Source organism: Oryctolagus cuniculus, chromosome 11 (assembly GCF_964237555.1).
Source record: "Oryctolagus cuniculus chromosome 11, mOryCun1.1, whole genome shotgun sequence".
NCBI lineage: Eukaryota > Metazoa > Chordata > Mammalia > Lagomorpha > Leporidae > Oryctolagus > Oryctolagus cuniculus.
In genome coordinates, this window is record NC_091442.1 from 113,075,852 (window position 1) to 113,086,937 (window position 11,086).

An 11,086-nucleotide genomic window follows, 5' to 3' on the forward strand; every position below is an offset into this window, starting at 1 on the left:
AGGTGCGGGGGAGGGTGGGGGCTGCCAGCCCAGGCCCTGCTGGACCCTCCGGGCTGTGCGTGCTAAGAGGTCCCAGCCCCTTTGTGGGCAGGCAGGAGAGGGCGCCCCCGGGGATCGGTAGCTCCCTGAGCGTCCCTGTGTCTCGTTCTCGCAGAGCAGCGAGTTGGCCTCCAGGGGACGTTTGGACACAGGCGGTGGTCAGGACTGTAGGGTGGGTGCTGCAGGTGGTGAGCAGAGGCCTGCAGGGCCCAGGATGGCTCCCACCGTGCCATTACCCGCTCCCCCTCCCCTGGTGTCTGACCCTCACCATCAAGGTCAGGGCCCAGCCCACGTGGGCGTGGCTGACACCGTGGGCAACTCCAAGCTCTACTCAACCAGACTCTCGACAGGCAGGTGAGCCCCTGTGAAATGAGACAGGTGGGCGGACACAGCGGAGACCCAGGGAGAGGGCCCTGGGCTGGGGACAAAAGGGGCAGGGGGCGGAGGCTGCAGCACCTGCCCCGGGCTCTGCATCCTCCCGTGGGCCAGCTCTGTGAGAATCCACTCAGCTGGAGCTCAGCGCGCAGCTCAGCTCATCGGAGATGCCCGGATGACGTGGAGATCGGAAACGCGTTGTTTCTTCTTGCCTGCCTGCCTTGTGTCCTGCCTTTCTGTTTACTTACCTGAGAGGCAGAGAGAGAAGCCACAGAGAGAGCTCCCTTCCACTACACTTGCCAAATGCCGACCGTGACCCGGGCTGGGGCAGGCAGAAATCAGGAGCCACGAATTCAATGCAGGTCTCCCACGCGGGTGGCAGGAACCCACGGCTGCCTCCCAGAGTCCCCGTTAGCAGGAAGCTGGTGCTGGGAGCCAGAGAAGGGACCCCAGCCCAGGTGCTCTGCTGTGGGGTGCGGCTGCTTCACCTCCAGGCCAGAAGCCGGGTCTGTGTCTGTGATGCGCAGATGCCACCGAGCACGGCTCGGCACGTGGCCAGGGGTGGGGGTCCCCAGGGGAGCAGGTCCAAAGCGAGGCCACCTTCACAAGGAGGGGCGGGCTGTGGGAAGGAAGCCGGGCTCACCAGGTGCGGAGAGCTGGGGAGGGCTCCCCCACCACCACTCCCTGGGGGCCGGCTCCAAGCCGCAGAGGTCTAGCCTAGCCTGGGGGCTCTATCTCTCCCCCTTTCAAATAAAAAAGTGAATTTTGAAAAAAAGGCGGACTGATGGGAGAGAGCTGGTGCCCCAGGCAAGCTCCCCCTCCCGCTGCTCTCCCAGGCCTCAGCTGCTGGTCCACGAGTGGGAGGTGGGCGGAGGGCGGCCCCCAGCAGGAATTAATATTCCGATTACGTATTCCCCAGAACATGCTTGCTCCCCGCTCCCTCTCCCGGTACCCAACACCTGTGGCCCTGGAGTGGAGGCTGCAGTGGGGGAGGCTGGGGTCAGAGGGCAGGGGACTGCCCTCGGGCTGAGGCCATCCCGAGCCAGCCCAGCAGGGCCAGCTCCTTCCTGCCCGAGGCGAGGAGCCGGAGCCCCGGGAGTCTGATTGCCTGGAAGCCTGCGGTGAACTCCAAGTGCCTGTTCTCGCCCGCCTGCCTGAACCTGTCACTTCCTCAGCCTGTGTCACATCCCGCCCTGCTGGGGGCCTGCAGGGGCTCCGCGGTCAACGCTGCGGGGAACCAGGGGGAGGTAAAGGGAGCCAGCTGCCTGCCCTTTGCTGAAGACCTACTGTGCGCCAGGTACCCCGCCTTTTACTGCATCCTTAGCACATCCTCGTGGCAAAGCCAGGTTGAAGGATTGTGAGTTCCCCACTCCCCCCCCCCCTTTTTTTTTGACAGGCAGAGTGGACAGTGAGAGAGAGAGACAGAGAGAAGGGTCTTCCTTTTGCCGTTGGTTCACCCTCCAATGGCCGCCGCGGCTGTAGCACCGCGCTGATCCGATGGCAGGAGCCAGGTGCTTCTCCTGGTCTCCCATGGGGTGCAGGGACCAAGGACTTGGGCCATCCTCCACTGCACCCCCTGGCCACAGCAGAAAGCTGGCCTGGAAGAGGGGCAACCGGGACAGAATCCGGTGCCCCGACCGGGACTAGAACCCGGTGTGCCGGCGCCACAAGGCAGAGGATTAGCCTAGTGAGCCACGGCGCCGGCCCCCACTCCCCTTTTTAAAAAAGATCTGTTTCGAAGACAAAGAGATAGGGGGAGGAGAGAGAGACTGATTTTTCCTTCCACTGGTTCACTCCTCAAATGGCCCCAACAGCTGGGGCTGGGCCAGGCTGGAGCCAGGAACTCTGTCCAGGTGTCCCACAAGGGTGGCAGGGGCCCAAGTCCTTGGCCAGTATCTGCTACCTTGCCAGGCGCATCGGCAGGGAGCTGAGTCAGAAGCAGCCCAGACTGGAACCGGCACTCGTGTGGGTACTGGCACCATGCTGACCCATGATCCCTTTCTTAGACAACAGGGCATGGATGCTCAGAGAGGTAGGGCTCTTTGCCTGAGGTTGCACAGCCAGCCCACGTCTGATTGCAAAGTACACGTGATCTCCAGGGCTCTCATAGCTCAGCCACTGCAGGAGCTGCTCTCTGGGGGCGGAGCCGGCCTGCTGGGGTGCAGCGTGGGCTGTGGTTCAGAGAACTCATGGCGGCTGCTCGACCACTCAGGGCGAGAGGCTGAGTCACCGCAGTAAGACGTCCTTGTCCTGCGAAAGCCACGCTGCTCCACTTGGGCAATCCAGGCACCGGCTGCTTCCGACTTCGGCTCCCCCTGCTCTGGGACTTGGCGCCGGTGGAAGCTGCCACTGCGCTCAGGATTCAGCCGGAGCGGCAGGGAAGGCAGCGTGGGAGGTGCACCTGCCGTTTGTTCAGGGCCGTGGTCACTTCCTGGCCAGAGCTCAGGTCCGTGGCCACAGCACCGAGAAGCGCGGTCCTTTGCTAGAGGGTCCTCTGCCCTGTGCCCTGTGTCACCTGGCACAGAGGAGGTGAGGTAAGGCGGACCCCGCTTCGGGCGACTTCCAGCCGGCTGCACCTGCAGACAGCAGCTCAAGTCCCCGAAGCTTCTTAACTCAGCCCCGCAGGGTCCTCAGGCAAACTTGGCTGCCCCATGCTTTTCTCAGTTCTCTTGCAAAATAGCCCGGATCAAAGGCACTGTGAGTGACACACTGTGAGTGACACACAGTCCCAGCTGGAGATCCTTGGCCCCGCCCCCCAGTCTAAGTTCTGGGCTTCGTTCAAAGACTTTGCCTCCTACCCTGCACTGTGCCTCCTGCACACGCGAGCTGGGAGCCGGGGAAGAGGCGGCCATCGGGTCCCGTGTCTGCTCCCTGCTCCCCTTTTAGTAGCTTCCAATTTCTCTCCCTTCCCTCCTTGGCTGTGGGGCTGGTGCGGAGGGAGAAGAGGCCCGGGGAGGGGACCAGCGCTGTATGGGCACTGATCTGTGTCCTGGCTGCTCCTCTTCCGATCCAGCTCCCTGCTCATGGCCCAAGTGCTGTGCCCACGGGGGAGACCTGGAAACAGCTCCTGGCTCCTGGCTCCAGTCTGGCCCAGCCCAGACTGGAGTGCACTTGGGGAGTGAACCAGCAGGCCCTAGGGGTGACGTGTAGATTTCTGGGGCTCTCGAGCAGTTCTGTGTGTCTCGGTTGGGGCCGGTGGCTCTGTCCTCCTGTGGCCCCTGCGGATACCTTTAGGTTCCCCGAGTTGAAGCCTTTGTCACTCCAGTGCTGTCTTGCGCAGGGCCACATTTTGCTGTCAGGGTGGCTTCGTGCTTGGGAATCTGAAGTCCGCTTTCTTGGCATCTCAGCCAGGAGGAAGCGGCCGGGCGCAGAGTCTTGGAGTCCAGCTGTCTCACGTCTACTGTCACAAAGCACCCGAGGCAGGGGGACTTAATAAAGCAGAGAGGGTGAGCGCGGCTCAGGGCTCTGCAAGTCCCAGGCTGCAGGGCTTCTCGCTGGCAGAGTCCCGAGGCAGTGCCGAATGCCCGCGCGTGCCCACGTGTGGGTCTTCCCTCGATTGCCCCCTCTTCTCGCAAAGTCACCAGTGCTCTGTGACACGGGCGCCACCCTGGTGATTTTGTGTGATCCTGATCGCCTCCCGGCAGCCTCACGGTCCTCCTCACCAGCACCACGGTCAGGCTGGGCTTCCAGCTTCGCCACGTCCTGGGGGCACACTCCAGCCACGCCCGTCATCCGCCAGGAGAGTGGCACTGGCCTAGGGACCCCCATCTAGGAAATGGGACGCTGCCCAGGAAGGCGAGTCAGAGCCCGGAGTGAGGACTAACCACGCTGGGTGTCCCGGGCAAGGCTCTCGGGGCGGATGGCATTGGCTCTGGGGCTGCCTGGGTCTGAACCAGCCCTGCCACTCGCCCCGGAGGTCCGTGGGCAGATGAGCTTCTGTACGGGCCAGCTGCGGCTGTGAGTGTGCCTCGTGTTCGGCAGCCGGGGGCCTGGCACTCTCTCTTCACCCTGCATCCCAGCGAGGACCCGGTGAAACGTGGTCCCTGCGCGCACCTGGCACCTTGCAGTACAGTCGCCATGACCGCGGGGTGCGCTGTCGCTGTCGCTGTCGGGCTGTAGGACGCGGTCCCCAAGTTCTTGAACACATCTCCCATGGACAGGTGGGGTCTATGCCCCTTGTCCTCCATCCAGGCTGCTGGCGGTGCCAGGTCAGGAAAGACAGAGGCTGCCACTGGTGGGGGCGGGGCTCTGGACACAGTCCCAGACGTGGGTGCAGGAGCCCTGTGACTCCAGCCCCGGCTGCTCCTGCTGTGCAGCAGCCACATGTCCGCCTTCGGAAGCTGAGAGCGGGGAAAGTGGCTGTTGGATGCCTCTACCCACGGGCAGGTACGCGGGTGGGCAGGAGACACCCAGAACACGCACCGAGTCCTCTCCATCGCCAGGGGTTCAGGACACAGACAGGAACCGGAGTCCCTGCTGCAGGGGGAGTCAGAAGCAGCCGCTAGGCAGCCGGCTGCATTCTAGGTGTCCCACGGGGGGCAGGGCTGCAGGAGCCCAGGCGAGGGGTCTCTAACCCAGCGGGGGTGGGTTCTGGACTGACCTTTCTGGGGGAAAGGAGACTGCGTGTGACTCTAAGGGATTCATGAAGTGTAATGGGGAGCATGAGGGAGTAGTTTTCTTTTCTTTTTTTTTTTTATTATATTTATTTATTTTTTTTTTTTTGACAGGCAGAGTGGACAGTGAGAGAGAGACAGAGAGAAAGGTCTTCCTTTGCCGTTGGTTCACCCTCCAATGGCCGCCGCGGCCGGCACGCTGCGGCCGGCGCACTGCGCTGATCTGATGGCAGGAGCCAGGTGCTGCTCCTGGTCTCCCATGGGGTGCAGGGCCCAAGCACTTGGGCCATCCTCCACTGCACTCCCTGGCCACAGCAGAGAGCTGGCCTGGAAGAGGGACAACCGGGACAGAATCCGGCGCCCCAACCGGGACTAGAACCCGGTGTGCCGGTGCCGCAAGGCGGAGGATTAGCCTAGTGAGCCGTGGCACCGGCCGAGGGAGTAGTTTTCTAAATGGAGTGGGTAAGGGGCCAGTGGGGAGAAAGTGCCTGCAGGGGGCCAGTGTACCCGCTGTGCAGAGGGCAGATTCCTTGTGTTCCTTGGAAGCCCCATTCAGCTGCCACAGGGCCTTCGCACATGCTGCTCTTTCTCCCTGGATGTGCTTCCTCTCGAGACCCTTCTGGGTAACTCACTCACTTCATCCACACCTCTGCTCAAACACCACCTCCCCTGAGAAGGCTCCCTGACCTCTGCACCAAGCTCTCCCCTCCCATCACCCCCACCCTCTCCTCCTGCCTTTCCTGGTGACATTTGTCACCACTCAGTGTGTTTGGTCATGGTCTGCGTCTTCCGCTACAATGTGAACTTGAGGAGACAAAGGCACGGGTCCTCCGGAATAGCGCAGTGCCGGGCACACAGTGAGTCTTCAATAAATACGTCTGGAGCAGAGGGGATGTTTGAAGAGAGAGGCACGAGCACACACCCCTGCAGGGGGCTGCAGGGGGTGGGCTGTGGGGGACGGAAGGGGGCAGCAGGGACCACAGTCACTCAGGGCGGGAAAGAGCCGCCAGAGCGTATGGCCAGGTAGAGCAGAGGCCCGGGGCCGGCCAGGTGCAGGAGCTCCCTCGGGCAGGGCCTCTGGACGGCCATTTGGACAGCTGTGGGGAGGCGGCTGCCAGGTACCGGATGGGGGGGGGCTCCAGAAGAGAGGGTGCAGGTGCGGAGGGGACTGGAGGAAGAAGATGAGCTGGCGGCCAGCGCTGTGGCTCACTAGGCTAATCCTCCGCCTTGCGGCACCGGCACACTGGGTTCTAATCCCGGTCAGGGCGCCGGATTCTGTCCCAGTTGCCCCTCTTCCAGGCCAGCTCTCTGCTGTGGCCCAGGAGTGCAGTGGAGGATGGCCCAAGTGCTTGGGCCCTGCACCCCATGGGAGACCAGGAGAAGCACCTGTCTCCTGCCATCGGATCAGCGCAGTGCACTGGCTGCAGCGCACCGGCTGCGGCGGCCATTGGAGGGTGAACCAACGGCAAAGGAAGACCTTTCTCTCTCTCTCTCTCTCTCACTGTCCACTCTGCCTGTCAAAAAAAAAAAAAAAAAAAAAAAAAAAAAAAAAGACGAGCTGGGGTGGCACCTGTGGCTACTGAGGCACTTGTGGGGTCCTTCCGTCCCACTGTCAGGAGCCGGAGAGAGGCTCTGAGCTTGAAGGGAGAGGCCGACCCCGTGGCAAATCTGGGCGTGAGAACGGTGGAGGAGTACCACGTGCTGGGTCACGCAGGACTGAGGGGCTGCAACTCAGCGCCCGCGGCCCAGGTCAGGGGGACTTGGGGACGTGCCCTTGGCAAGGTGGGGCCGTGAGAGTGAGGCCTTCACGGCACACGCGGGAAGAGAGCACGGAGCCCACGCCCTTGCTGTCCCGCCCCGTGAGCCCCGCGTCATCAGAGAGGGTGGGGACCCGTCGAGCCCCCGCCCCCCCAGCAGCGCAGCCCTCGCCTTCGCCGGTCCCCTGCCAGGCCCAGGAGCAAAAGAAGACGTTCTGCAGAAATTTCCCAGTCCATGCCTTCGGTCTTAGCAAGGGGACAAGGACGGAGACACGGGGACTTGGGCAGAGAGCGGGAGGAGGAGGAGGACAGCGGGGACACAGGGGGGAGGGGCGGGAAGCTGTGAGAAGGAAGTCGTGCTCTCCTGGGTCAAGAGCGGGGTGGGGCTTGGACACGGAGGCCATCGCCACAGGCGGGGGGATGGGAGGAGCGCGGGGTGGGGGGGGCTGATCTGCAAATAGCAAGGATTGATTTATTTATTTGAAAGGCAGAGTGACAGAAAAAGAGATGAGAGAGAGAGAGAGAGAATCTTCCATCTGCTGTTTTCTTCCCCAAACGGCTGCAACAGCCAGGGCTGGGTCAGGCCAAAGCCGGGAGCCAGGAACTCCATCCGGGTCTCTCATGTGGGTGGCAGGGGCCCAGCACTTGGGCCCATCCTCTGCTGCCTTCCCAGGGAGCTGGACCTGAAGTGGAGCAGCCAGGACTCGAACCGGCACTCCAAGATGGTATGTGGCATCCCAAGCAGAGGCTTAACCCGCTGCGCCACAAGAGGCCCTCTTTCTAGAAGTTTTAAGAAGTGCAGCTGTGAAGATGGAAGAGGGCCGTGGGGCAAAGCCACAGGGGATGGGGCAGGGAAGTGTCGCTGTCAGCACTCAGCATGCTCTCAGCAGAGGGTCGGGTGGGGTGGGGGCAGCGAGTGTCTTAACCGTTAGGGCACCCACAGTCCCCTATGAGAGTAGCTGGATTCCATCCTGTTTCCTGCCTCCTGCTACTGCAGACCCTGGGAGGCAGCAGACGATGGCTCAGGTACCTGGGTTCCTGCCACCCACGTGGGAGACCTGGATGGAGTCCCCAGCTCCTGGCTCCAGACTGGCCCAGCTTTGGGGAGTGAACCAGCAGATGGAAGATCTCTCTGTCTGTCTCTGCCTCTCAGAGAATTTTGCACAGAGCTGGAGGGACTCGACTCAGTGGAGGAGGATGACGACACAGGGGAGGCAGAGGTGCCGGCACAGGATGCAGGCAGGGTGGGGGCGCGGGAGCTGGGGGAGGGCTGTGTCCTGGCTCCCTGGTGCACTGCCTGCTGGGGTCGGGGGCTGCTCCCCAGGGGAGAGCCTTCTCAGCACCGGAATGTTTTTACAAGAAATGAAACCTGAAGTAGAAAAAGCCCCAATGCGTTTGCTCCTAAATGAGAAAAGCAGAGCTCCTGGCTGCAGTCCAGGGAGGCGGGGGCGGGGGTCATGGAGACCCATGAAGGGAGCCCACGTGACGGGTAATAGTCACTCCACAAACAGGGCTCCGCGCAGGCCCCTGGGGCTCTGGGTGCGGAGGACCGACGCAGAAGGTCCTGGGGGAGTGGGGGGGGCGGGAATGGGGAGCAGACGGGCGGACGATGCTAACCCAGGTAGGGAGGGGCTCCTGGGGAAGCCGCAGCTGCAGCTGTCTCGACCAGGACGCGCTTCCTGGAGGCGGGACCCATTCTTAATCTAAGTGCAATTAGACTTCATCTAGACGCTCCGAGCTCGCTCCGAGCTCAGCACCTGGCGCGTCCTCACCTCTCGCTGCGGCTGAGCCGTTAAGATGTTCTTATTACTCATCAGCCCGCGCTCGCCGGCTGACTCCACCCCACTCTCAGTTTTGTCCTGATGCTCAGCAGTCACCCAGGGCCCTCGACAGTCGCAGGAAGCGCAAAGAACCTGTGCGGATCGAGCTGCGCGAGGCAGCGGCTGCAGCACCGTCCAGCCCCGCGCGGAGGCGCAAGGTGCCGCGCGCCGCCCGGTGACTGCTGAGGGTGCGCAGTTAACGGCGCCTCCGCCTCGGGCGCTGGCCTCGGGGATGTGGGCGCCACTCTTGGGGAATCCTCTGGCACAGCGAATGGTGGGCCTGTCGGGAGCCGCAGGGCTAAGCCAGGACCAAATTCAACCTTCCACTCCGCAATCCGTCTATTCTTCAGAATAAAAGGCAGTCAGTTCTCGGCTGCCTCATTTGCTTGCCATTGTTCACGCCAGCAGTTGGAATTCTTTCGAGCCCGGTTTCCAGAAAGAACCGGTGTTTCTGGCAGGGTGGCCGGGACAGCACTGTTGCTAGCCCAGGTCCACACTGGCCTCCCTGCCCAGCAAACTCACAAAGCATGACCAGTTATGCACCTTGAGGTTGCCTGCAATGACCCAAGCAGCAGGTAGGGCTCCCCAGCCCCTGCCCCACCTCCTGAATGCAGCCGTTAACCCAATGCATGCTCCACGCGTGCCTAACACACATGCGCATAAACACACACACATACACAATGGCACATGCATACACGTTCACTCAGTCACATGCCTTCATACCGTACACACGAGCACACAGGTGCCCACCTGTGCTTTCACACACATGTCCACATGTGAGCACATTCCTGCACAATGTGCCTGGGTACACACACACACACACACACACACACTTCTACCATCCTGGAGGCACACCTGCAACACACTTGCCTTTGCAGCCACGCAACACGCAAGACACATGCTCAAACACACATGTACTTATGTGCAGGCAACATGCACATGTGCACGGGGCAGTAGGCACAGGCACACGCTCTCTGTGCCAAGGACAGTGAAGAGGAAGAGGAGGAGGAGGAGGGGAGGCACATCGTCTCTCTCCCTCTCGTTGAAACGGCTTCTCTTCCTTGGCACAAACTTGGGTTCTGGTATCCTTTGTTATTTTTATAGATCACAAAGGCGTGGGACTGGCGCCAGTTCCCCAAGCCTCACAGACAGCAGATGGTGTCTCCGGCAATGACTCTATTTGAACGAAACGGCACGTCGGAAGACCGCGGAGCCGCCCGGGGTGTGTGCTGTCTCGGCCGCCCCGGGGCAGCACGGCGTGGGGCACCCTGGGCTTCTCAGTGCAGCTCTGCCCCTCTTTGCTGCGTGAGCGAGGCCGATTGCCCCTCGTCGCTGGCCCTTCCAGCATTGACATTTAAGGTTCAGGCGCCTGCGTGGGTGACAGAAGGAGGACTCTCCTGGGGTACAGCACCCACGTGCCGCAGCTTCCAGCACCCAGCGCTGCACAGGGCTGCTCAAACTCCAGGGTCCACGCAAGTCCCCAGGAGCTCTGAGTCAGCAGGTCTGGGCTACACAGGCCTCGGATTCTTTCTAACAAGCTCCCAGGTGCTTCTGCCTGTGACTACGCCTTTTCTAGGAAGTTCTGACACTCTTCCAGTTCCAAAAGGGTAGGATGGGGCTGAGGTTTGGTTACCCCGCTCAGCATCCCACTCCCAAACCTGGAATGGTAATGATGTCATCTTCCCTCTGAGCTGACCTCCCAACCCTTCCCCTCTTGGGGGGTGGTGCTCTGGGCACCCCTTTCCCAGGGTCACCCACCTCCCATTTCCTCGCCCTGCCCCCACACCCCCATCTTTGGAGCTGAGGGGCTCAGTGAGGTGGAGAGGTTTGATTGCACAGCCTCTGAACTGACTCCCTGGGGCCCTTGGGACAGCTCCCTTCTCAGTCTCAGTTTCTCTGTCTGTACGGGGGTCTGATTTGTCCTCAGCCCTGGCTACACATCAGAACCACAGCCTGGGGTCGGTGCTGTGGCGTAGCAGGTAAAGCCACCACCTCCAGCGCTGGCATCCCATCCGGGCACTGGTTCTAGTCCCGGCTGCTCTACTTCCGATCCAGCTCCGTGCTAATGTGCCTGGGAAAAGCATCAGAAGATGACCCAAGTGCTTGGGCCCCTGCACCCACGTGGGAGACCCAGAAGAAGCTCCTGGCTCTAGGCTTCTGCCTGGCGCAGCCCTAGCCACTGGGGCCATTTGGGGAGAAAACAAGCAGATGGAAGACACCTCTCTCTCTCTGGTGTGTCTCACCCTCTCTCTCTCTTTAGCTCTTTCAAATAAATAAATGAATCTTATAAAAAAACAAAAACCAGAGTTGAGCTGTTGCAAAGGACCCTGGGCAGCGTGCCACTGTCAGAGACGCTCTTGAACTGGTCAGAGATGAGGCCTGGACTTGGATATTTTTTTCAAAGCTTCCAGGTGATTCTAAGGGTGCTCCGGGTCTGGTGAGGTCAAAGGTCAGGCTGGCCTGGGCTGTCGGTGTGGTCTAT